The sequence below is a fragment of the Salmo salar genome, chromosome ssa18 (genome assembly GCF_905237065.1).
Source record: "Salmo salar chromosome ssa18, Ssal_v3.1, whole genome shotgun sequence".
NCBI classification, from domain to species: domain Eukaryota; kingdom Metazoa; phylum Chordata; class Actinopteri; order Salmoniformes; family Salmonidae; genus Salmo; species Salmo salar.
In genome coordinates, this window is record NC_059459.1 from 46,085,236 (window position 1) to 46,109,627 (window position 24,392).

The 24,392-nt window shown below is 38.0% G+C and overlaps 1 protein-coding gene across 1 annotated transcript in view; it reads left to right on the forward strand.

Moving 5' to 3' along the window:
• Positions 1-24,392, forward strand: part of LOC106577405 (ryanodine receptor 2) — a 117,305-nt gene that overhangs the window by 27,335 nt on the left and 65,578 nt on the right. The window lies entirely within an intron of this gene.

Sequence of the window (24,392 nt, forward strand, 5' to 3'; positions counted from 1 at the left end):
GAGGACCTGATCCTAGATCAATTTGGCTTTTAGATCACACTGAATCAGATTATATAGACAAGGAGGACCTGATCCTAGATCAGTTTTGTCTTCTAGATCACACTGAATCAGATTACAGTGCCTTGCGAAAGTATTCGGCCCCCTTGAACTTTTCGACCTTTTGCCACATTTCAGGCTTTAAACATAAAGATGTAAAACTGTACTTTTTTGTGAAGAATCAACAACAAGTGGGACACAATCATGAAGTGGAACGAAATTTATTGGATATTTCAAACTTTTTTTAACAAATAAAAAACTGAAATTGGGTGTGCAAAATTATTCAGCCCCCTTAAGTTAATACTTTGTAGCGCCACCATTTGCTGCGATGACAGCTGTAAGTCGCTTGGGGTATGTCTCTATCAGTTTTGCATATCGAGAGACTGAAATTTTTGCCCATTCCTCCTTGCAAAACAGCTCGAGCTCAGTGAGGTTGGATGGAGAGCGTTTGTGAACAGCAGTTTTCAGTTCTTTCCACAGATTCTCGATTGCATTCAGGTCTGGACTTTGACTTGGCCATTCTAACACCTGGATATGTTTATTTGTGAACCATTCCATTGTAGATTTTGCTTTATGTTTTGGATCATTGTCTTGTTGGAAGACAAATCTCCGTCCCAGTCTCAGGTCTTTTGCAGACTCCATCAGGTTTTCTTCCAGAATGGTCCTGTATTTGGCTCCATCCATCTTCCCATCAATTTTAACCATCTTCCCTGCCCCTGCTGAAGAAAAACAGGCCCAAACCATGATGCTGCCACCACCATGTTTGACAGTGGGGATGGTGTGTTCAGGGTGATGAGCTGTGGTGCTTTTACGCCAAACATAACGTTTTGCATTGTTGCCAAAAAGTTCGATTTTGGTTTCATCTGACCAGAGCGCTTTCTTCCACATGTTTGGTGTGTCTCCCAGGTGGCTAGTGGCAAACTTTAAACAACACTTTTTATGGATAATTTTAAGAAATGGCTTTCTTCTTGCCACTCTTCCATAAAGGCCAAATTTGTGCAGTGTACGACTGATTGTTGTCCTATGGACAGAGTCTCCCACCTCAGCTGTAGATCTCTGCAGTTCATCCAGAGTGATCATGGGCCTCTTGGCTGCATCTCTGATCAGTCTTCTCCTTGTATGAGCTGAAAGTTTAGAGGGATGGCCGGGTCTTCGTAGATTTGCAGTGGTCTGATACTCCTTCCATTTCAATATTATCGCTAGCACAGTGCTCCTTGGGATGTTTAAAGCTTGGGAAATCTTTTTGTATCCAAATCCGGCTTTAAACTTCTCCACAACAGTATCTCGGACCTGCCTGGTGTGTTCCTTGTTCTTCATGATGCTCTCTGCGCTTTAAACGGACCTCTGAGACTATCAAAGAGCAGGTGCATTTATACGGAGACTTGATTACACACAGGTGGATTCTATTTATCATCATTAGTCATTTAGGTCAACATTGGATCATTCAGAGATCCTCACTGAACTTCTGGATTGAGTTTGCTGCACTGAAAGTAAAGGGGCTGAATAATTTTGCACGGGCAATTTTTCAGTTTTTTATTTGTTAAAAAAGTTTGAAATATCCAATAAATTTCGTTCCACTTCATAATTGTGTCCCACTTGTTGTTGATTCTTCACAAAAAATACAGTTTTATATCTTTATGTTTGAAGCCTGAAATGTGGCAAAAGGTCGAAAAGTTCAAGGGGGCCGAATACTTTCGCAAGGCACTGTATATAGACAAGGAGGACCTGTTCTACAATCAGTTTGTCTTTTGATCACACTGAATCAGATTATATAGACAAGGAGGACCTGATCCTAGATCAGCACTGACTTCATTGTAAACAACACAGTATCATCTCTGAACGTGTTAGTCACTGTAAGAAGTGTGATTGACCTCACTCATACAGCTGAAGCTGCCCCCCCCCCTCCATTTCAGTCACCAGTTCTATATACTTTATCCTCCTTCATGTCGACCTGATTGCCGTGCAGACGCAGGCAGAGATGTGATGAATGCGGTTACGTTAAACTAAAGGGCTAATTAACCTGTCTGGGCCAGTGGGACGCTTGCGTCCCACCCTAATCAACAGCCAGTGGAATCGCGTCGCGCTAAATGCAAAACCTCATAAATGCTATAACTTCAATTTCTCAAACATATGACTATTTTACACCGTTTTATAGATACACCTCTCCTGAATCGAACCACGTTGTCCGATTTCAAAAAGGCTTTACAGCAAAAGCAAAACATTAGATTATGTCAGCAGAGTACCCAGCCAGAAATAATCACACAGCGATTTTCAATGCAACTAGCATGCATCACAAATACCCAAAACACAGCTAAATGCAGCACTAACCTTTGACAACCTTCATCAGATGACACTCCTAGGACATCATGTTACACAACACATGCATTTTTTGTTCGATAAAGTTCATATTTATATATAAAAACAGCATTTTACATCGGCGCATGACGTTCAGAAAATCTTTTCCCTCAAATGCTTCCGGTGAATTAGCGCTACAATTTACAAAATTACTATTCGAAAACATTGTTAAAATGTAATATTGTCATTCAAAGACTTATAGATTAACATGTCTTGAATGCCATCGCTTTGCCAGATTTAAAAATAACTTTACTGGGAAATCACACTTTGCAATAAACGACGTGGTATGCCCAGAAAAAAAGTCTAGGCTATAAATGTTGGAGCCATCTTGGAACGATCAACCATCAAAAATACTATTGTAAATAATCCCTTACCTTTGATTATCTTTATCAGAAGGCACTTCTAGGAATCCCAGGTCCATAACAAATGTAGTTTTGTTCAAAAAAGTTAATAATTTATGTCCCAATAGTGTTAGCGCGCTCCGAAGGCTACTGAAAATGTACCGTGTGCGTCTGACTTGTCGTCAGGAATGAGCAAAAAATATATATTTAAGTTCGTTCAAACATGTCAAATGTTGTATAACATAAATCTTCAGGGGGTTCTTTCATCCAGGGCTTCAATAATATTCCATTTTGGACGGTTGCATTGTTTTTCAAAACGTTTCGAAAAGGGAGAGTAGCCATGGGCGCCGACGTCACAATGGTAATGGCCCATCCCCTGTGACCAATATCAACAGCCTCTCTTTGGGTCAGTTACTACCATAGAAGACTCAAACCACTTTGTAAAGACTGGGGACATCTAGTGGAAGCCATAGGAAGTGCTAAATGATTCACAAGCCCCTGTGTGTTTCAATGGCAAATGTTTGAAGTGATATCCACACATCAGATTTCAGTTTCCTGTCAGGATTTGTCTCAGGGTTTTGACTGCCATATGAGTTCTGTTATACTCACAGACACCATTCAAACAGTTTTAGAAACTTTAGGGTGTTTTCTATCCAAATCAAACAATTATATGCATATTCTAGTTACTGGGCAGGAGTAGTAACCAGATTAAATCGGGTACGTTTTTTATCCGGCCGTGCAAATACTGCCCCCTATCCCTAACAGGTTTAAACACTAGTTGCCTGGGATGCAGCTGCTAATCGCTAGTTGCCTGGGATGCAGCTGCTAATCACCTGACACGGTGAGACAGAGAAAGGGTGGCGTCAGAACGAGGTCTGCTGATTTGCTGGGCCAGGTCTAATTAGCCCCAGATGTAATGCTGATTGGCTGGGCCAGGTCTAATTAGCCCCAGATATAATGCTGATTGGCTGGGCCAGGTCTAATTAGCCCCAGATGTAATGCTGATTGGCTGGGCCAGGTCTAATTAGCCCCAGATGTAATGCTGATTTGCTGGGCCAGGTCTAATTAGCCCCAGATGTAATGCTGATTGGCTGGGCCAGGTCTAATTAGCCCCAGATGTATTGCTGATTGGCTGGGCCAGGTCTAATTAGCCCCAGATGTAATGCTGATTGGCTGGGCCAGGTCTAATCAGCCCCAGATGTAATGCTGATTGGCTGGGCCAGGTCTAATTAGCCCCAGATGTAATGCTGATTGGCTGGGCCAGGTCTAATTAGCCCAAGAGGTAATGCTGATTGGCTGGGCCAGGTCTAATTAGCCCCAGATGTAATGCTGATTGGCTGGGCCAGGTCTAATTAGCCCCAGATGTATTGCTGATTGGCTGGGCCAGGTCTAATTAGCCCCAGATGTAATGCTGATTGGCTGGGCCAGGTCTAATTAGCCCCAGATGTAATGCTGATTGGCCGGGCCAGGTCTAATTAGCCCCAGATGTAATGCTGATTGGCCGGGTCAGGTCTAATTAGCCCCAGATGTAATGCTGATTGGCCGGGCCAGGTCTAATTAGCCCCAGATGTAATGCTGATTGGCCGGGCCAGGTCTAGTTAGCCCCAGATGTAATGCTGATTGGCCGGGCCAGGTCTAATTAGCCCCAGATGTAATGCTGATTGGCCGGGCCAGGTCTAATTATCCCCAGATGTAATGCTGATTGGCTGGGCCAGGTCTAATTAGCCCCAGATGTAATGGACACGGAATAAAGATTTGGGACCCTATCCCCTATATAGTGCACTACTGTTGAGTCCTATACGGGCCTAAAGTAGTGCACTAAAGTGGTAATCGGTTGCCATTTGGGAAACTCAGAGGCTGAGCAATGCCTTAATTACCTATTCTATTGTGGTCGTATTGGCAGGAGCAAAGCCATCAGAACCCATCAGAATGAACCGTTCATGTGTTGAAAATCCCAAATTGTTTTCATAGTCAACTTAAACACACTTACCCCACCAGACATGCCACCAGGGGTCTTTTCACAGTCCCTAAAATCCAGAACAAATTCAAGAAAGCATACAGTATTATATAGAGCCCTTATTGCATGGAACTTCCTTCTATCTCATATTGCTCAAATAAACAGCAAACCTGGTTTCATAAAAACAGATAAAGCAACACCTCACGGCACAACGCCTCTCCCCTATTGGACCTAGATAGTTTGTGTGTATGCATTGATATATGTAGGCTACGTGTGCCTTCGTTTTTTTTTATTACGTAGGTCTGTCCTTGAGCTGTTCTTGTCTATTAATGTTCTGTATTATGTTTAATGTTCTGTGTGGACCCCAGGAAGAGTAGCTGCTGCTTTCACATCAGCTAATGGGGGATCCTAATAAAATAGCAAAATAGCAAACCACAAAATAAAACTTTTTCATCCGTATCTCTGATGACGAGGTTATATCAAAAGTTCAAACATCAATTCATGTCTCAGGTGATGTCATGCAAGACTTTACAATTTGGGAATTGGTGGAACTTTCTTCTTTAAACATTATGGTGTCAGGTTGTAATGTAACTGTCAGGTTGTCAGGTTGTAATGTAACTGTCAGGTTATAATGTAACTGTCAGGTTGTAATGTAACTGTCAGGTTGTAATGTAACTGTCAGGTTATAATGTAACTGTCAGGTTGTCAGGTTATAATGTAACTGTCAGGTTATAATGTAACTGTCAGGTTGTCAGGTTGTAATTTAACTGTCAGGTTGTCAGGTTGTAATGTAACTGTCAGGTTGTCAGGTTGTAATGTAACTGTCAGGTTGTAATGTAACTGTCAGGTTGTCAGGTTGTAATGTAACTGTCAGGTTGTAATGTAACTGTCAGGTTGTCAGGTTATAATGTAACTGTCAGGTTGTAATGTAACTGTCAGGATATAATGTAAATGTCAGGTTGTCAGGTTGTAATGTAACTGTCAGGTTGTAATGTAACTGTCAGGTTGTCAGGTTATAATGTAACTGTCAGGTTGTAATGTAACTGTCAGGTTATAATGTAACTGTCAGGTTATAATGTAACTGTCAGGTTGTCAGGTTGTAATGTAACTGTCAGGTTGTCAGGTTGTAATGTAACTGTCAGGTTATAATGTAACTGTCAGGTTGTCAGGTTGTAATGTAACTGTCAGGTTGTAATGTAACTGTCAGGATGTAATGTAACTGTCAGGATGTAATGTAACTGTCAGGTTGTCAGGTTGTAATGTAACTGTCAGGTTGTCAGGTTGTAATGTAATTGTCAGGTTGTCAGGTTGTAATGTAACTGCCAGGTTGTAATGTAACTGTCAGGTTGTCAGGTTATAATGCAACTGTCAGGTTGTAATGTAACTGTCAGGTTGTAATGTAACTGTCAGGTTGTAATGTAACTGTCAGGTTGTAATGTAACTGTCAGGTTGTCAGGTTATAATGTAACTGTCAGGTTGTCAGGTTGTAATGTAACTGTCAGGCTGTCAGGTTGTAATGTAACTGTCAGGTTGTAATGTAATTGTCAGGTTGTCAAGTTATCATGTAACTGTCAGGTTGTCAAGTTATAATGTAACTGTGAGGTTGTAATGTAACTGTCAGGTTGTAATGTAACTGTCAGGTTGTAATGTAACTGTCAGGTTATAATGTAACTGTCAGGTTGTAATGTAACTGTCAGGTTATAATGTAACCGTCAGGTTGTCAGGTTATAATGTAACCTTCAGGTTGTAATGTAATTGTCAGGTTGTAATGTAACTGTCAGGTTGTTATGTAACTGTCAGGTTGTCAGGTTATAATGTAACTGTCAGGTTGTAATGTAACTGTCAGGTTGTAATGTAACTGTCAGGTTGTAATGTAACTGTCAGGTTGTCAGGTTGTCAGGTTGTAATGTAACTGTCAGGTTATAATGTAACTGTCAGGTTGTCAGGTTGTAATGTAGCTGTCAGGTTGTAATGTAACTGTCAGGTTGTAATGTAACTGTCAGGTTGTCAGGTTGTAATGTAACTGTCAGGTTGTAATGTAACTGTCAGGTTATAATGTAACAGTCAGGTTGTCAGGTTGTAATGTAACCTTCAGGTTATAATGTAATTGTCAGGTTGTAATGTAACTGTCAGTTTGTTATGTAACTGTCAGGTTGTCAGGTTATAATGTAACTGTCAGGTTGTAATGTAACTGTCAGGTTGTAATGTAACTGTCAGGTTATAATGTAACTGTCAGGTTGTCAGGTTGTAATGTAGCTGTCAGGTTGTAATGTAACTGTCAGGTTATAATGTAACTGTCAGGTTGTCAGGTTGTAATGTAACTGTCAGGTTGTAATGTAACTGTCAGGTTATAATGTAACAGTCAGGTTGTCAGGTTATAATGTAACCTTCAGGTTATAATGTAATTGTCAGGTTGTAATGTAACTGTCAGGTTGTTATGTAACTGTCAGGTTATCAGGTTATAATGTAACTGTCAGGTTGTAATGTAACTGTCAGGTTGTAATGTAACTGTCAGGTTGTAATGTAACTGTCAGGTTGTCAGGTTGTAATGTAACTGTCAGGTTGTAATGTAACTGTCAGGTTGTCAGGTTGTCAAGTTGTAATGTAACTGTCAGGTTGTCAGGTTATAATGTAACTGTCAGGTTGTCAGGTTGTAATGTAACTGTCAGGTTGTAATGTAACTGTCAGGTTGTAATGTAACTGTTAGGTTGTAATGTAACTGTCAGGTTGTCATGTTGTAATGTAACTGTCAGGTTGTAATGTAACTGTCAGGTTATAATGTAACTGTCAGGTTGTCAGGTTGTAATGTAGCTGTCAGGTTGTAATGTAACTGTCAGGTTATAATGTAACTGTCAGGTTGTCAGGTTGTAATGTAACTGTCAGGTCGTAATGTATATGTCAGGTTATAATGTAACCGTCAGGTTGTCAGGTTATAATGTAACCTTCAGGTTATAATGTAATTGTCAGGTTGTAATGTAACTGTCAGGTTGTTATGTAACTGTCAGGTTGTCAGGTTATAATGTAACTGTCAGGTTGTAATGTAACTGTCAGGTTGTAATGTAACTGTCATGTTGTAATGTAACTGTCAGGTTGTAATGTAACTGTCAGGTTATAATGTAACTGTCAGGTTGTAATGTAACTGTCAGGTTATAATGTAACTGTCAGGTTGTAATGTAACTGTCAGGTTATAATGTAAACGTCAGGTTGTCAGGTTATAATGTAACCTTCAGGTTATAATGTAATTGTCAGGTTGTAATGTAACTGTCAGGTTGTTATGTAACTGTCAGGTTGTCAGGTTATAATGTAACTGTCAGGTTGTAATGTAACTGTCAGGTTGTAATGTAACTGTCAGGTTATAATGTAACCGTCAGTTTGTCAGATTATAATGTAACCTTCAGGTTATAATGTAATTGTCAGGTTGTAATGTAACTGTCAGGTTATAATGTAACTGTCAGGTTGTAATGTAACTGTCAGGTTATAATGTAACTGTCAGGTTGTCAGGTTGTCAGGTTGTAATGTAACTGTCAGGTTATAATGTAACTGTCAGGTTGTCAGGTTGTAATGTAGCTGTCAGGTTGTAATGTAACTGTCAGGTTGTAATGTAACTGTCAGGTTGTCAGGTTGTAATGTAACTGTCAGGTTGTAATGTAACTGTCAGGTTATAATGTAACAGTCAGGTTGTCAGGTTGTAATGTAACCTTCAGGTTATAATGTAATTGTCAGGTTGTAATGTAACTGTCAGTTTGTTATGTAACTGTCAGGTTGTCAGGTTATAATGTAACTGTCAGGTTGTAATGTAACTGTCAGGTTGTAATGTAACTGTCAGGATATAATGTAACTGTCAGGTTGTCAGGTTGTAATGTAGCTGTCAGGTTGTAATGTAACTGTCAGGTTATAATGTAACTGTCAGGTTGTCAGGTTGTAATGTAACTGTCAGGTTGTAATGTAACTGTCAGGTTATAATGTAACAGTCAGGTTGTCAGGTTATAATGTAACTGTCAGGTTGTAATGTAACTGTCAGGTTGTTATGTAACTGTCAGGTTGTCAGGTTATAATGTAACTGTCAGGTTGTAATGTAACTGTCAGGTTGTAATGTAACTGTCAGGTTGTAAATGTAACTGTCAGGTTGTCAGGTTGTAATGTAACTGTCAGGTTGTAATGTAACTGTCAGGTTGTAACTCAGGTTGTCAAGTTGTAATGTAACTGTCAGGTTGTAATGTAACTGTCAGGTTATAATGTAACTGTCAGGTTGTCAGGTTGTAATGTAGCTGTCAGGTTGTAATGTAACTGTCAGGTTGTAATGTAACTGTCAGGTTGTCAGGTTGTAATGTAACTGTCAGGTTGTAATGTAACTGTCAGGTTATAATGTAACCGTCAGGTTGTCAGGTTATAATGTAACCTTCAGGTTATAATGTAATTGTCAGGTTGTAATGTAACTGTCAGGTTGTTATGTAACTGTCAGGTTGTCAGGTTATAATGTAACTGTCAGGTTATAATGTAACTGTCAGGTTGTAATGTAACTGTCAGGTTGTAATGTAACTGTCAGGTTGTAATGTAACTGTCAGGTTATAATGTAACTGTCAGGTTGTAATGTAACTGTCAGGTTATAATGTAACTGTCAGGTTGTAATGTAACTGTCAGGTTATAATGTAAACGTCAGGTTGTCAGGTTATAATGTAACCTTCAGGTTATAATGTAATTGTCAGGTTGTAATGTAACTGTCAGGTTGTTATGTAACTGTCAGGTTGTCAGGTTATAATGTAACTGTCAGGTTGTAATGTAACTGTCAGGTTGTAATGTAACTGTCAGGTTATAATGTAACCGTCAGTTTGTCAGATTATAATGTAACCTTCAGGTTATAATGTAATTGTCAGGTTGTAATGTAACTGTCAGGTTATAATGTAACTGTCAGGTTGTAATGTAACTGTCAGGTTATAATGTAACTGTCAGGTTGTCAGGTTGTAATGTAACTGTCAGGTTGTAATGTAACTGTCAGGTTATAATGTAACAGTCAGGTTGTCAGGTTATAATGTAACCTTCAGGTTATAATGTAATTGTCAGGTTGTAATGTAACTGTCAGGTTGTTATGTAACTGTCAGGTTATCAGGTTATAATGTAACTGTCAGGTTGTAATGTAACTGTCAGGTTGTAATGTAACTGTCAGGTTGTAATGTAACTGTCAGGTTGTCAGGTTGTAATGTAACTGTCAGGTTGTAATGTAACTGTCAGGTTGTCAGGTTGTCAAGTTGTAATGTAACTGTCAGGTTGTCAGGTTATAATGTAACTGTCAGGTTGTCAGGTTGTAATGTAACTGTCAGGTTGTAATGTAACTGTCAGGTTGTAATGTAACTGTCAGGTTGTAATGTAACTGTCAGGTTGTCAGGTTGTAATGTAACTGTCAGGTTGTAATGTAACTGTCAGGTTATAATGTAACTGTCAGGTTGTCAGGTTGTAATGTAGCTGTCAGGTTGTAATGTAACTGTCAGGTTATAATGTAACTGTCAGGTTGTCAGGTTGTAATGTAACTGTCAGGTCGTAATGTATATGTCAGGTTATAATGTAACCGTCAGGTTGTCAGGTTATAATGTAACCTTCAGGTTATAATGTAATTGTCAGGTTGTAATGTAACTGTCAGGTTGTTATGTAACTGTCAGGTTGTCAGGTTATAACGTAACTGTCAGGTTATAATGTAACTGTCAGGTTGTAATGTAACTGTCATGTTGTAATGTAACTGTCAGGTTGTAATGTAACTGTCAGGTTATAATGTAACTGTCAGGTTGTAATGTAACTGTCAGGTTATAATGTAACTGTCAGGTTGTAATGTAACTGTCAGGTTATAATGTAAACGTCAGGTTGTCAGGTTATAATGTAACCTTCAGGTTATAATGTAATTGTCAGGTTGTAATGTAACTGTCAGGTTGTTATGTAACTGTCAGGTTGTCAGGTTATAATGTAACTGTCAGGTTGTAATGTAACTGTCAGGTTGTAATGTAACTGTCAGGTTATAATGTAACCGTCAGTTTGTCAGATTATAATGTAACCTTCAGGTTATAATGTAATTGTCAGGTTGTAATGTAACTGTCAGGTTATAATGTAACTGTCAGGTTGTAATGTAACTGTCAGGTTATAATGTAACTGTCAGGTTTTCAGGTTGTAATGTAACTGTCAGGTTGTAATGTAACTGTCAGGTTGTCAGGTTATAATGTAACTGTCAGGTTATAATGTAACCTTCAGGTTATAATGTAATTGTCAGGTTGTAATGTAACTGTCAGGTTATAATGTAACTGTCAGGTTGTAATGTAACTGTCAGGTTATAATGTAACTGTCAGGTTGTAATGTAACTGTCAGGTTTTCAGGTTGTAATGTAACTGTCAGGTTGTAATGTAACTGTCAGGTTGTCAGGTTATAATGTAACTGTCAGGTTATAATGTAACTGTCAGGTAGTCAGGTTGTAATGTAACTGTCAGGATGTAATGTAACTGTCAGGTTGTAATGTAACTGTCAGGTTGTCAGGTTGTCAGGTTGTAATGTAACTGTCAGGTTGTCAGGTTTTCAGGTTGTAATGTAACTGTCAGGTTGTAATGTAACTGTCAGGTTATAATGTAACTGTCAGGTTGTAATGTAACTGTCAGGTTGTCAGGTTGTAATGTAACTGTCAGGTTATAATGTAACTGTCAGGTTGTAATGTAACTGTCAGGTTCTAATGTAACTGTCAGGTTGTAATGTAACTGTCAGGTTGTCAGGTTGTAATGTAACTGTCAGGTTGTAATGTAACTGTCAGGTCATAATGTAACTGTCAGGTTGTCAGGTTGTAATGTAGCTGTCAGGTTGTAATGTAACTGTCAGGTTATAATGTAACTGTCAGGTTGTCAGGTTGTAATGTAACTGTCAGGTTGTAATGTAACTGTCAGGTTATAATGTAACCGTCAGGTTGTCAGGTGATAATGTAACCTTCAGGTTATAATGTAATAGTCAGGTTGTAATGTAACTGTCAGGTTGTAATGTAACTGTCAGGTTGTCAGGTTGTAATGTAACTGTCAGGTTATTATGTAACTGTCAGGTTGTAATGTAACTGTCAGGTTATAATGTAACTGTCAGGTTGTAATGTAACTGTCAGGTTATAATGTAACTGTCAGGTTGTAATGTAACTGTCAGGTTGTCAGGTTGTAATGTAACTGTCAGGTTGTAATGTAACTGTCAGGTTGTCAGGTTATAATGTAACTGTCAGGTTATAATGTAACTGTCAGGATGTAATGTAACTGTCAGGTTGTAATGTAACTGTCAGGTTGTCAGGTTGTCAGGTTGTAATGTAACTGTCAGGTTGTCAGGTTTTCAGGTTGTAATGTAACTGTCAGGTTGTCAGGTTTTCAGGTTGTAATGTAACTGTCAGGTTGTAATGTAACTGTCAGGTTGTAATGTAACTGTCAGGTTGTAATGTAACTGTCAGGTTGTAATGTAACTGTCAGGTTATAATGTAACTGTCAGGTTGTAATGTAACTGTCAGGTTGTAATGTAACTGTCAGGTTGTCAGGTTGTAATGTAGCTGTCAGGTTGTAATGTAACTGTCAGGTTATAATGTAACTGTCAGGTTGTCAGGTTGTAATGTAACTGTCAGGTTATAATGTAACCTTCAGGTTATAATGTAATTGTCAGGTTGTAATGTAACTGTCAGTTTGTTATGTAACTGTCAGGTTGTCAGGTTATAATGTAACTGTCAGGTTGTAATGTAACTGTCAGGTTGTAATGTAACTGTCAGGTTATAATGTAACTGTCAGGTTGTCAGGTTGTAATGTAGCTGTCAGGTTGTAATGTAACTGTCAGGTTATAATGTAACTGTCAGGTTGTCAGGTTGTAATGTAACTGTCAGGTTGTAATGTAACTGTCAGGTTATAATGTAACAGTCAGGTTGTCAGGTTATAATGTAACCTTCAGGTTATAATGTAATTGTCAGGTTGTTATGTAACTGTCAGGTTGTTATGTAACTGTCAGGTTGTCAGGTTATAATGTAACTGTCAGGTTGTAATGTAACTGTCAGGTTGTTATGTAACTGTCAGGTTGTCAGGTTATAATGTAACTGTCAGGTTGTAATGTAACTGTCAGGTTGTAATGTAACTGTCAGGTTGTAATGTAACTGTCAGGTTGTCAGGTTGTAATGTAACTGTCAGGTTGTAATGTAACTGTCAGGTTGTCAGGTTGTCAAGTTGTAATGTAACTGTCAGGTTGTCAGGTTATAATGTAACTGTCAGGTTGTCAGGTTGTAATGTAACTGTCAGGTTGTAATGTAACTGTCAGGTTGTAATGTAACTGTCAGGTTGTCAGGTTGTAATGTAACTGTCAGGTTGTAATGTAACTGTCAGGTTATAATGTAACCGTCAGGTTGTCAGGTGATAATGTAACCTTCAGGTTATAATGTAATTGTCAGGTTGTAATGTAACTGTCAGGTTGTAATGTAACTTTCAGGTTGTCAGGTTGTAATGTAACTGTCAGGTTATTATGTAACTGTCAGGTTGTAATGTAACTGTCAGGTTATAATGTAACTGTCAGGTTGTAATGTAACTGTCAGGTTGTCAGGTTGTAATGTAACTGTCAGGTTGTAATGTAACTGTCAGGTTGTCAGGTTATAATGTAACTGTCAGGTTATAATGTAACTGTCAGGTTGTAATGTAACTGTCAGGTTGTAATGTAACTGTCAGGTTGTCAGGTTGTCAGGTTGTAATGTAACTGTCAGGTTGTCAGGTTTTCAGGTTGTAATGTAACTGTCAGGTTGTCAGGTTTTCAGGTTGTAATGTAACTGTCAGGTTGTAATGTAACTGTCAGGTTATAATGTAACTGTCAGGTTGTAATGTAACTGTCAGGTTGTAATGTAACTGTCAGGTTGTAATGTAACTGTCAGGTTATAATGTAACTGTCAGGTTGTAATTTAACTGTCAGGTTGTAATGTAACTGTCAGGTTGTCAGGTTGTAATGTAGCTGTCAGGTTGTAATGTAACTGTCAGGTTATAATGTAACTGTCAGGTTGTCAGGTTGTAATGTAACTGTCAGGTTATAATGTAACCTTCAGGTTATAATGTAATTGTCAGGTTGTAATGTAACTGTCAGTTTGTTATGTAACTGTCAGGTTGTCAGGTTATAATGTAACTGTCAGGTTGTAATGTAACTGTCAGGTTGTAATGTAACTGTCAGGTTATAATGTAACTGTCAGGTTGTCAGGTTGTAATGTAGCTGTCAGGTTGTAATGTAACTGTCAGGTTATAATGTAACTGTCAGGTTGTCAGGTTGTAATGTAACTGTCAGGTTGTAATGTAACTGTCAGGTTATAATGTAACAGTCAGGTTGTCAGGTTATAATGTAACCTTCAGGTTATAATGTAATTGTCAGGTTGTTATGTAACTGTCAGGTTGTTATGTAACTGTCAGGTTGTCAGGTTATAATTTAACTGTCAGGTTGTAATGTAACTGTCAGGTTGTTATGTAACTGTCAGGTTGTCAGGTTATAATGTAACTGTCAGGTTGTAATGTAACTGTCAGGTTGTAATGTAACTGTCAGGTTGTAATGTAACTGTCAGGTTGTCAGGTTGTAATGTAACTGTCAGGTTGTAATGTAACTGTCAGGTTGTCAGGTTGTCAAGTTGTAATGTAACTGTCAGGTTGTCAGGTTATAATGTAACTGTCAGGTTGTCAGGTTGTAATGTAACTGTCAGGTTGTAATGTAACTGTCAGGTTGTAATGTAACTGTCAGGTTGTCAGGTTGTAATGTAACTGTCAGGTTGTAATGTAACTGTCAGGTTATAATGTAACTGTCAGGTTGTCAGGTTGTAATGTAGCTGTCAGGTTGTAATGTAACTGTCAGGTTATAATGTAACCGTCAGGTTGTCAGGTTGTAATGTAACTGTCAGGTCGTAATGTATATGTCAGGTTATAATGTAACCGTCAGGTTGTCAGGTTATAATGTAACCTTCAGGTTATAATGTAATTGTCAGGTTGTAATGTAACTGTCAGGTTGTCAGGTTGTCAGGTTGTAATGTAACTGTCAGGTTATAATGTAACTGTCAGGTTGTCAGGTTGTAATGTAGCTGTCAGGTTGTAATGTAACTGTCAGGTTGTAATGTAACTGTCAGGTTGTCAGGTTGTAATGTAACTGTCAGGTTGTAATGTAACTGTCAGGTTATAATGTAACAGTCAGGTTGTCAGGTTGTAATGTAACCTTCAGGTTATAATGTAATTGTCAGGTTGTAATGTAACTGTCAGGTTGTTATGTAACTGTCAGGTTGTCAGGTTATAATGTAACTGTCAGGTTGTAATGTAACTGTCAGGTTGTAATGTAACTGTCAGGTTATAATGTAACTGTCAGGTTGTCAGGTTGTAATGTAGCTGTCAGGTTGTAATGTAACTGTCAGGTTATAATGTAACTGTCAGGTTGTCAGGTTGTAATGTAACTGTCAGGTTGTAATGTAACTGTCAGGTTATAATGTAACTGTCAGGTTGTCAGGTTATAATGTAACCTTCAGGTTATAATGTAATTGTCAGGTTGTAATGTAACTGTCAGGTTGTTATGTAACTGTCAGGTTGTCAGGTTATAATGTAACTGTCAGGTTGTAATGTAACTGTCAGGTTGTAATGTAACTGTCAGGTTGTAATGTAACTGTCAGGTTGTAATGTAACTGTCAGGTTGTAATGTAACTGTCAGGTTGTCAGGTTGTCAAGTTGTAATGTAACTGTCAGGTTGTCAGGTTATAATGTAACTGTCAGGTTGTCAGGTTGTAATGTAACTGTCAGGTTGTAATGTAACTGTCAGGTTGTAATGTAACTGTCAGGTTGTAATGTAACTGTCAGGTTGTCAGGTTGTAATGTAACTGTCAGGTTGTAATGTAACTGTCAGGTTATAATGTAACTGTCAGGTTGTAATGTAACTGTCAGGTTGTAATGTAACTGTCAGGTTATAATGTAACTGTCAGGTTGTCAGGTTGTAATGTAACTGTCAGGTCGTAATGTATCTGTCAGGTTATAATGTAACCGTCAGGTTGTCAGGTTATAATGTAACCTTCAGGTTATAATGTAATTGTCAGGTTGTAATGTAACTGTCAGGTTGTTATGTAACTGTCAGGTTGTCAGGTTATAATGTAACTGTCAGGTTATAATGTAACTGTCAGGTTGTAATGTAACTGTCAGGTTGTAATGTAACTGTCAGGTTGTAATGTAACTGTCAGGTTATAATGTAACTGTCAGGTTGTAATGTAACTGTCAGGTTGTAATGTAACTGTCAGGTTGTAATGTTAACTGTCAGGTTATAATGTAACTGTCAGGTTGTCAGGTTGTAATGTAACTTTCAGGTTGTAATGTAATTGTCAGGTTGTAATGTAACTGTCAGGTTGTTATGTAACTGTCAGGTTGTCAGGTTATAATGTAACTGTCAGGTTGTAATGTAACTGTCAGGTTGTAATGTAACTGTCAGGTTATAATGTAACTGTCAGTTTGTCAGGTTATAATGTAACCTGTCAGGTTATAATGTAACTGTCAGGTTGTAATGTAACTGTCAGGTTATAATGTAACTGTCAGGTTGTAATGTAACTGTCAGGTTATAATGTAACTGTCAGGTTGTCAGGTTGTCAGGTTGTAATGTAACTGTCAGGTTATAATGTAACTGTCAGGTTGTCAGGTTGTAATGTAACTGTCAGGTTGTAATGTAACTGTCAGGTTGTAATGTAACTGTCAGGTTGTCAGGTTGTAATGTAACTGTCAGGTTGTAATGTAACTGTCAGGTTATAATGTAACTGTCAGGTTGTCAGGTTGTAATGTAACCTGTCAGGTTATAATGTAATTGTCAGGTTGTAATGTAACTGTCAGTTTGTTATGTAACTGTCAGGTTGTCAGGTTATAATGTAACTGTCAGGTTGTAATGTAACTGTCAGGTTGTAATGTAACTGTCAGGTTATAATGTAACTGTCAGGTTGTCAGGTTGTAATGTAACTGTCAGGTTGTAATGTAACTGTCAGGTTATAATGTAACTGTCAGGTTGTCAGGTTGTAATGTAACTGTCAGGTTGTAATGTAACTGTCAGGTTGTAATGTAACTGTCAGGTTGTCAGGTTATAATGTAACTGTCAGGTTGTAATGTAATTGTCAGGTTGTAATGTAACTGTCAGGTTGTTATGTAACTGTCAGGTTGTCAGGTTATAATGTAACTGTCAGGTTGTAATGTAACTGTCAGGTTGTAATGTAACTGTCAGGTTGTAATGTAACTGTCAGGTTGTCAGGTTGTAATGTAACTGTCAGGTTGTAATGTAACTGTCAGGTTGTCAGGTTGTAATGTAACTATCAGGTTGTCAGGTTGTAATGTAACTATCAGGTTGTCAGGTTGTAATGTAACTGTCAGGTTATAATGTAACTGTCAGGTTGTAATGTAACTGTCAGGTTGTAATGTAACTGTCAGGTTGTCAGGTTGTAATGTAACTGTCAGGTTGTAATGTAACTGTCAGGTTATAATGTAACTGTCAGGTTGTCAGGTTGTAATGTAGCTGTCAGGTTGTAATGTAACTGTCAGGTTATAATGTAACTGTCAGGTTGTCAGGTTGTAATGTAACTGTCAGGTTGTAATGTATATGTCAGGTTATAATGTAACCGTCAGGTTGTCAGGTTATAATGTAACCTTCAGGTTATAATGTAATTGTCAGGTTGTAATGTAACTGTCAGGTTGTTATGTAACTGTCAGGTTGTCAGGTTATAATGTAACTGTCAGGTTATAATGTAACTGTCAGGTTGTAATGTAACTGTCAGGTTGTAATGTAACTGTCAGGTTGTAATGTAACTGTCAGGTTATAATGTAACTGTCAGGTTGTAATGTAACTGTCAGGTTGTAATGTAACTGTCAGGTTGTAATGTAACTGTCAGGTTATAATGTAACCGTCAGGTTGTCAGGTTATAATGTAACTTTCAGGTTATAATGTAATTGTCAGGTTGTAATGTAACTGTCAGGTTGTTATGTAACTGTCAGGTTGTCAGGTTATAATGTAACTGTCAGGTTGTAATGTAACTGTCAGGTTGTAATGTAACTGTCAGGTTGTCAGGTTGTAATGTAACTGTCAGGTTGTAATGTAACTGTCAGGTTGTAATGTAACTGTCAGGTTGTAATGTAACTGTCAGGTTGTAATGTAACTGTCAGGTTATAATGTAACTGTCAGGTTGTCAGGTTGTAATGTAACTGTCAGGTTGTAATGTAACTGTCAGGTTGTAATGTAACCGTCAGGTTGTCAGGTTGTAATGTAACCTGTCAGGTTGTAATGTAACTGTCAGGTTGTAATGTAACTGTCAGGTTGTAATGTAACTGTCAGGTTGTCAGGTTATAATGTAACTGTCAGGTTGTAATGTAACTGTCAGGTTATAATGTAACTGTCAGGTTGTAATGTAACTGTCAGGTTGTCAGGTTGTAATGTAACTGTCAGGTTGTAATGTAACTGTCAGGTTGTCAGGTTGTCAGGTTGTAATGTAACTGTCAGGTTGTCAGGTTGTAATGTAACTGTCAGGTTGTAATGTAACTGTCAGGTTGTAATGTAACTGTCAGGTTGTAATGTAACTGTCAGGTTGTAATGTAACTGTCAGGTTGTCAGGTTGTAATGTAACTGTCAGGTTGTAATGTAACTGTCAGGTTATAATGTAACTGTCAGGTTGTCAGGTTGTAATGTAACTGTCAGGTTGTAATGTAACTGTCAGGTTATAATGTAACTGTCAGGTTGTCAGGTTGTAATGTAACTGTCAGGTTGTAATGTAACTGTCAGGTTATAATGTAACTGTCAGGTTGTCAGGTTGTAATGTAACTGTCAGGTTGTAATGTAACTGTCAGGTTGTAATGTAACTGTCAGGTTGTAATGTAACTGTCAGGTTGTCAGGTTATAATGTAACTGTCAGGTTGTAATGTAACTGTCAGGTTGTAATGTAACTGTCAGGTTGTAATGTAACTGTCAGGTTGTCAGGTTGTAATGTAACTGTCAGGTTGTAATGTAACTGTCAGGTTATAATGTAACTGTCAGGTTGTCAGGTTGTAATGTAGCTGTCAGGTTGTAATGTTAACTGTCAGGTTGTAATGTAACTGTCAGGTTATAATGTAACTGTCAGGTTGTAATGTAACTGTCAGGTTGTAATGTAACTGTCAGGTTGTAATGTAACTGTCAGGTTGTCAGGTTGTAATGTAACTGTCAGGTTGTAATGTAACTGTCAGGTTGTCAGGTTGACAGGTTGTAATGTAACTGTCAGGCTGTCAGGTTGTAATGTAACTGTCAGGTTATAATGTAACTGTCCGTTTGTAATGTAACTGTCAGGTTGTCAGGTTGTAATGTAACTGTCAGGTTGTAATATAACTGTCAGGTTGTCAGGTTGTAATGTAACTGTCAGGTTGTAATGTAACTGTCAGGTTGTAATGTAACTGTCAGGTTGTAATGTAACTGTCAGGTTATAATGTAACTGTCAGGTTGTAATGTAACTGTCAGGTTGTAATGTAACTGTCAGGTTGTCAGGTTGTCAGGTTATAATGTAACTGTCAGGTTGTCAGGTTGTAATGTAACTGTCAGGTTGTAATGTAACTGTCAGGTTGTAATGTAACTGTCAGGTCGTCAGGTTATAATGTAACTGTCAGGTAGTCAGGTTGTAATGTAACTGTCAGGTTGTAATGTAACTGTCAGGTTGTCAGGTTGTCAGGTTGTAATGTAACTGTCAGGTTGTTAGGTTGTAATGTAACTGTCAGGATGTAATGTAACTGTCAGGTTGTAATGTAACTGTCAGGTTGTAATGTAACTGTCATGTTGTAATGTAACTGTCAGGTTGTCAGGTTATAATGTAACTGTCAGGTTGTAATGTAACTGTCAGGTTGTAATGTAACTGTCAGGTTGTAATGTAACTGTCAGGTTATAATGTAACTGTCAGGTTGTAATGTAACTGTCAGGTTGTAATGTAACTGTCAGGTTGTCAGGTTGTAATGTAACTGTCAGGTTGTAATGTAACTGTCAGGTTATAATGTAACTGTCAGGTTGTCAGGTTGTAATGTAGCTGTCAGGTTGTAATTTTAACTGTCAGGTTATAATGTAACTGTCAGGTTGTCAGGTTGTAATGTAACTGTCAGGTTGTAATGTAACTGTCAGGTTATAATGTAACCGTCAGGTTGTCAGGTGATAATGTAACCTTCAGGTTATAATGTAATTGTCAGGTTGTAATGTAACTGTCAGGTTGTAATGTAACTGTCAGGTTGTAATGTAACCTTCAGGTTATAATGTAATTGTCAGGTTGTAATGTAACTGTCAGTTTGTTATGTAACTGTCAGGTTGTCAGGTTATAATGTAACTTTCAGGTTATAATGTAATTGTCAGGTTGTAATGTAACTGTCAGGTTGTTATGTAACTGTCAGGTTGTCAGGTTATAATGTAACTGTCAGGTTGTAATGTAACTGTCAGGTTGTAATGTAACTGTCAGGTTGTAATGTAACTGTCAGGTTATAATGTAACTGTCAGGTTGTAATGTAACTGTCAGGTTATAATGTAACTGTCAGGTTGTAATGTAACTGTCAGGTTTTCAGGTTGTAATGTAACTGTCAGGTTGTAATGTAACTGTCAGGTTGTCAGGTTATAATGTAACTGTCAGGTTATAATGTAACTGTCAGGTAGTCAGGTTGTAATGTAACTGTCAGGATGTAATGTAACTGTCAGGTTGTAATGTAACTGTCAGGTTGTCAGGTTGTAATGTAACTGTCAGGTTGTCAGGTTTTCAGGTTGTAATGTAACTGTCAGGTTGTAATGTAACTGTCAGGTTATAATGTAACTGTCAGGTTGTAATGTAACTGTCAGGTTGTCAGGTTGTAATGTAACTGTCAGGTTGTAATGTAACTGTCAGGTTATAATGTAACTGTCAGGTTGTAATGTAACTGTCAGGTTGTAATGTAACTGTCAGGTTGTCAGGTTGTAATGTAACTGTCAGGTTATAATGTAACTGTCAGGTTGTAATGTAACTGTCAGGTTGTAATGTAACTGTCAGGTTGTAATGTAACTGTCAGGTTGTAATGTAACTGTCAGGTTGTCAGGTTGTAATGTAACTGTCAGGTTGTAATGTAACTGTCAGGTTGTAATGTAACTGTCAGGTTGTCAGGTTGTAATGTAACTGTCAGGTTGTAATGTAACTGTCAGGTTGTAATGTAACTGTCAGGTTGTCAGGTTGTAATGTAACTGTCAGGTTGTAATGTAACTGTCAGGTTGTAATGTAACTGTCAGGTTGTCAGGTTGTAATGTAACTGTCAGGTTGTAATGTAACTGTCAGGTTATAATGTAACTGTCAGGTTGTCAGGTTGTAATGTAGCTGTCAGGTTGTAATTTTAACTGTCAGGTTATAATGTAACTGTCAGGTTGTCAGGTTGTAATGTAACTGTCAGGTTGTAATGTAACTGTCAGGTTATAATGTAACCGTCAGGTTGTCAGGTTATAATGTAACCTTCAGGTTATAATGTAATTGTCAGGTTGTAATGTAACTGTCAGGTTGTAATGTAACTGTCAGGTTGTAATGTAACCTTCAGGTTATAATGTAACTGTCAGGTTGTAATGTAACTGTCAGGTTTGTAATGTAACTGTCAGGTTGTCAGGTTATAATGTAACTTTCAGGTTATAATGTAATTGTCAGGTTGTAATGTAACTGTCAGGTTGTAATGTAACTGTCAGGTTGTCAGGTTATAATGTAACTGTCAGGTTGTAATGTAACTGTCAGGTTGTAATGTAACTGTCAGGTTGTAATGTAACTGTCAGGTTGTAATGTAACTGTCAGGTTGTAATGTAACTGTCAGGTTATAATGTAACTGTCAGGTTGTAATGTAACTGTCAGGTTGTCAGGTTGTAATGTAACTGTCAGGTTGTAATGTAACTGTCAGGTTGTCAGGTTATAATGTAACTGTCAGGTTATAATGTAACTGTCAGGTAGTCAGGTTGTAATGTAACTGTCAGGATGTAATGTAACTGTCAGGTTATAATGTAACTGTCAGGTTGTCAGGTTGTAATGTAACTGTCAGGTTGTCAGGTTTTCAGGTTGTAATGTAACTGTCAGGTTGTAATGTAACTGTCAGGTTATAATGTAACTGTCAGGTTGTAATGTAACTGTCAGGTTGTCAGGTTGTAATGTAACTGTCAGGTTGTAATGTAACTGTCAGGTTATAATGTAACTGTCAGGTTGTAATGTAACTGTCAGGTTGTAATGTAACTGTCAGGTTGTCAGGTTGTAATGTAACTGTCAGGTTATAATGTAACTGTCAGGTTGTAATGTAACTGTCAGGTTGTAATGTAACTGTCAGGTTGTAATGTAACTGTCAGGTTGTAATGTAACTGTCAGGTTGTCAGGTTGTAATGTAACTGTCAGGTTGTAATGTAACTGTCAGGTTATAATGTAACTGTCAGGTTGTCAGGTTGTAATGTAACTGTCAGGTTGTAATGTAACTGTCAGGTTATAATGTAACTGTCAGGTTGTCAGGTTGTAATGTAACTGTCAGGTTGTAATGTAACTGTCAGGTTATAATGTAACCGTCAGGTTGTCAGGTGATAATGTAACCTTCAGGTTATAATGTAATTGTCAGGTTGTAATGTAACTGTCAGGTTGTAATGTAACTGTCAGGTTGTCAGGTTGTAATGTAACTGTCAGGTTATAATGTAACTGTCAGGTTGTAATGTAACTGTCAGGTTATAATGTAACTGTCAGGTTGTAATGTAACTGTCAGGTTGTAATGTAACTGTCAGGTTGTCAGGTTGTCAGGTTATAATGTAACTGTCAGGTTGTCAGGTTGTAATGTAACTGTCAGGTTGTAATGTAACTGTCAGGTTGTAATGTAACTGTCAGGTTATAATGTAACTGTCAGGTTGTAATGTAACTGTCACGTTGTAATGTAACTGTCAGGTTGTCAGGTTGTCAGGTTATAATGTAACTGTCAGGTTGTCAGGTTGTAATGCAACTGTCAGGTTGTAATGTAACTGTCAGGTTGTAATGTAACTGTCAGGTTGTCAGGTTATAATGTAACTGTCAGGTTATAATGTAACTGTCAGGTAGTCAGGTTGTCAGGTTGTAATGTAACTGTCAGGTTGTCAGGTTGTCAGGTTGTAATGTAACTGTCAGGTTTTTAGGTTGTAATGTAACTGTCAGGATTTAATGTAACTGTCAGGTTGTAATGTATCTGTCAGGTTGTAATGTAACTGTCAGGTTGTAATGTAACTGTCAGGTTGTCAGGTTGTAATGTAACTGTCAGGTTGTCAGGTTGTAATGTAACTATCAGGTTGTCAGGTTGTAATGTAACTGTCAGGTTGTCAGGTTATAATGTAACTGTCAGGTTGTCAGGTTGTAATGTAACTGTCAGGTTGTAATGTAACTTTCAGGTTGTCAGTTATAATGCAAATGTCAGGTTGTAATGTAACTGTCAGGTTGTAATGTAACTGTCAGGTAACTGTCAGGTTGTCAGTTGTAATGTAACTGTCAGGTTGTCAGGTTGTAATGTAACTATCAGGTTGTCAGGTTGTAATGTAACTATCAGGTTGTCAGGTTGTAATGTAACTGTCAGGTTGTCAGGTTATAATGTAACTGTCAGGTTGTCAGGTTGTAATGTAACTGTCAGGTTGTAATGTAACTGTCAGGTTGTAATGTAACTGTCAGGTTGTAATGTAACTGTTAGGTTGTCAGGTTGTAATGTAACTGTCAGGTTATAATGTAACTGTCAGGTTGTCAGGTTGTAATGTAACTGTCAGGTTGTCAGGTTGTAATGTAACTGTCAGGTTGTAATGTAACTGTCAGGTTGTCAGGTTGTAATATAACTGTCAGGTTGTAATGTAACTGTCAGGTTGTCAGGTTGTAATGTAACTGTCAGGTTATAATGTAACTGTTAGGTTGTCAGGTTGTAATGTAGCTGTCAGGTTGTAATGTAACTGTCAGGTTATAATGTAACTGTCAGGTTGTCAGGTTGTAATGTAACTGTCAGGTTGTAATGTATCTGTCAGGTTATAATGTAACCGTCAGGTTGTCAGGTTATAATGTAACCTTCAGGTTATAATGTAATTGTCAGGTTGTAATGTAACTGTCAGGTTGTAATGTAACTGTCATGTTGTAATGTAACTGTCAGGTTGTCAGGTTATAATGTAACTGTCAGGTTGTAATGTAACTGTCAGGTTGTAATGTAACTGTCAGGTTGTAATGTAGCTGTCTGGTTATAATGTAACTGTCAGGTTATAATGTAACCGTCAGGTTGTCAGGTTGTAATGTAACTGTCAGGTTGTAATGTAACTGTCAGGTTGTCAGGTTGTAATGTAACTGTCAGGTTGTAATGTAACTGTCAGGTTGTCAGGTTGTAATGTAACTGTCAGGTTGTAATGTAACTGTCAGGTTGTAATGTAACTGTCAGGTTATAATGTAACTGTCAGGTTGTCAGGTTGTAATGTAACTGTCAGGTTGTAATGTAACTGTCAGGTTGTCAGGTTGTAATGTAACTGTCAGGTTGTCAAGTTGTAATGTAACTGTCAGGTTGTAATGTAACTTTCAGGTTGTCAGTTATAATGCAAATGTCAGGTTGTAATGTAACTGTCAGGTTGTAATGTAACTGTCAGGTAACTGTCAGGTTGTCAGGTTGTAATGTAACTGTCAGGTTGTCAGGTTGTAATGTAACTGTCAGGTTGTCAGGTTGTAATGTAACTGTCAGGTTGTAATGTAACTG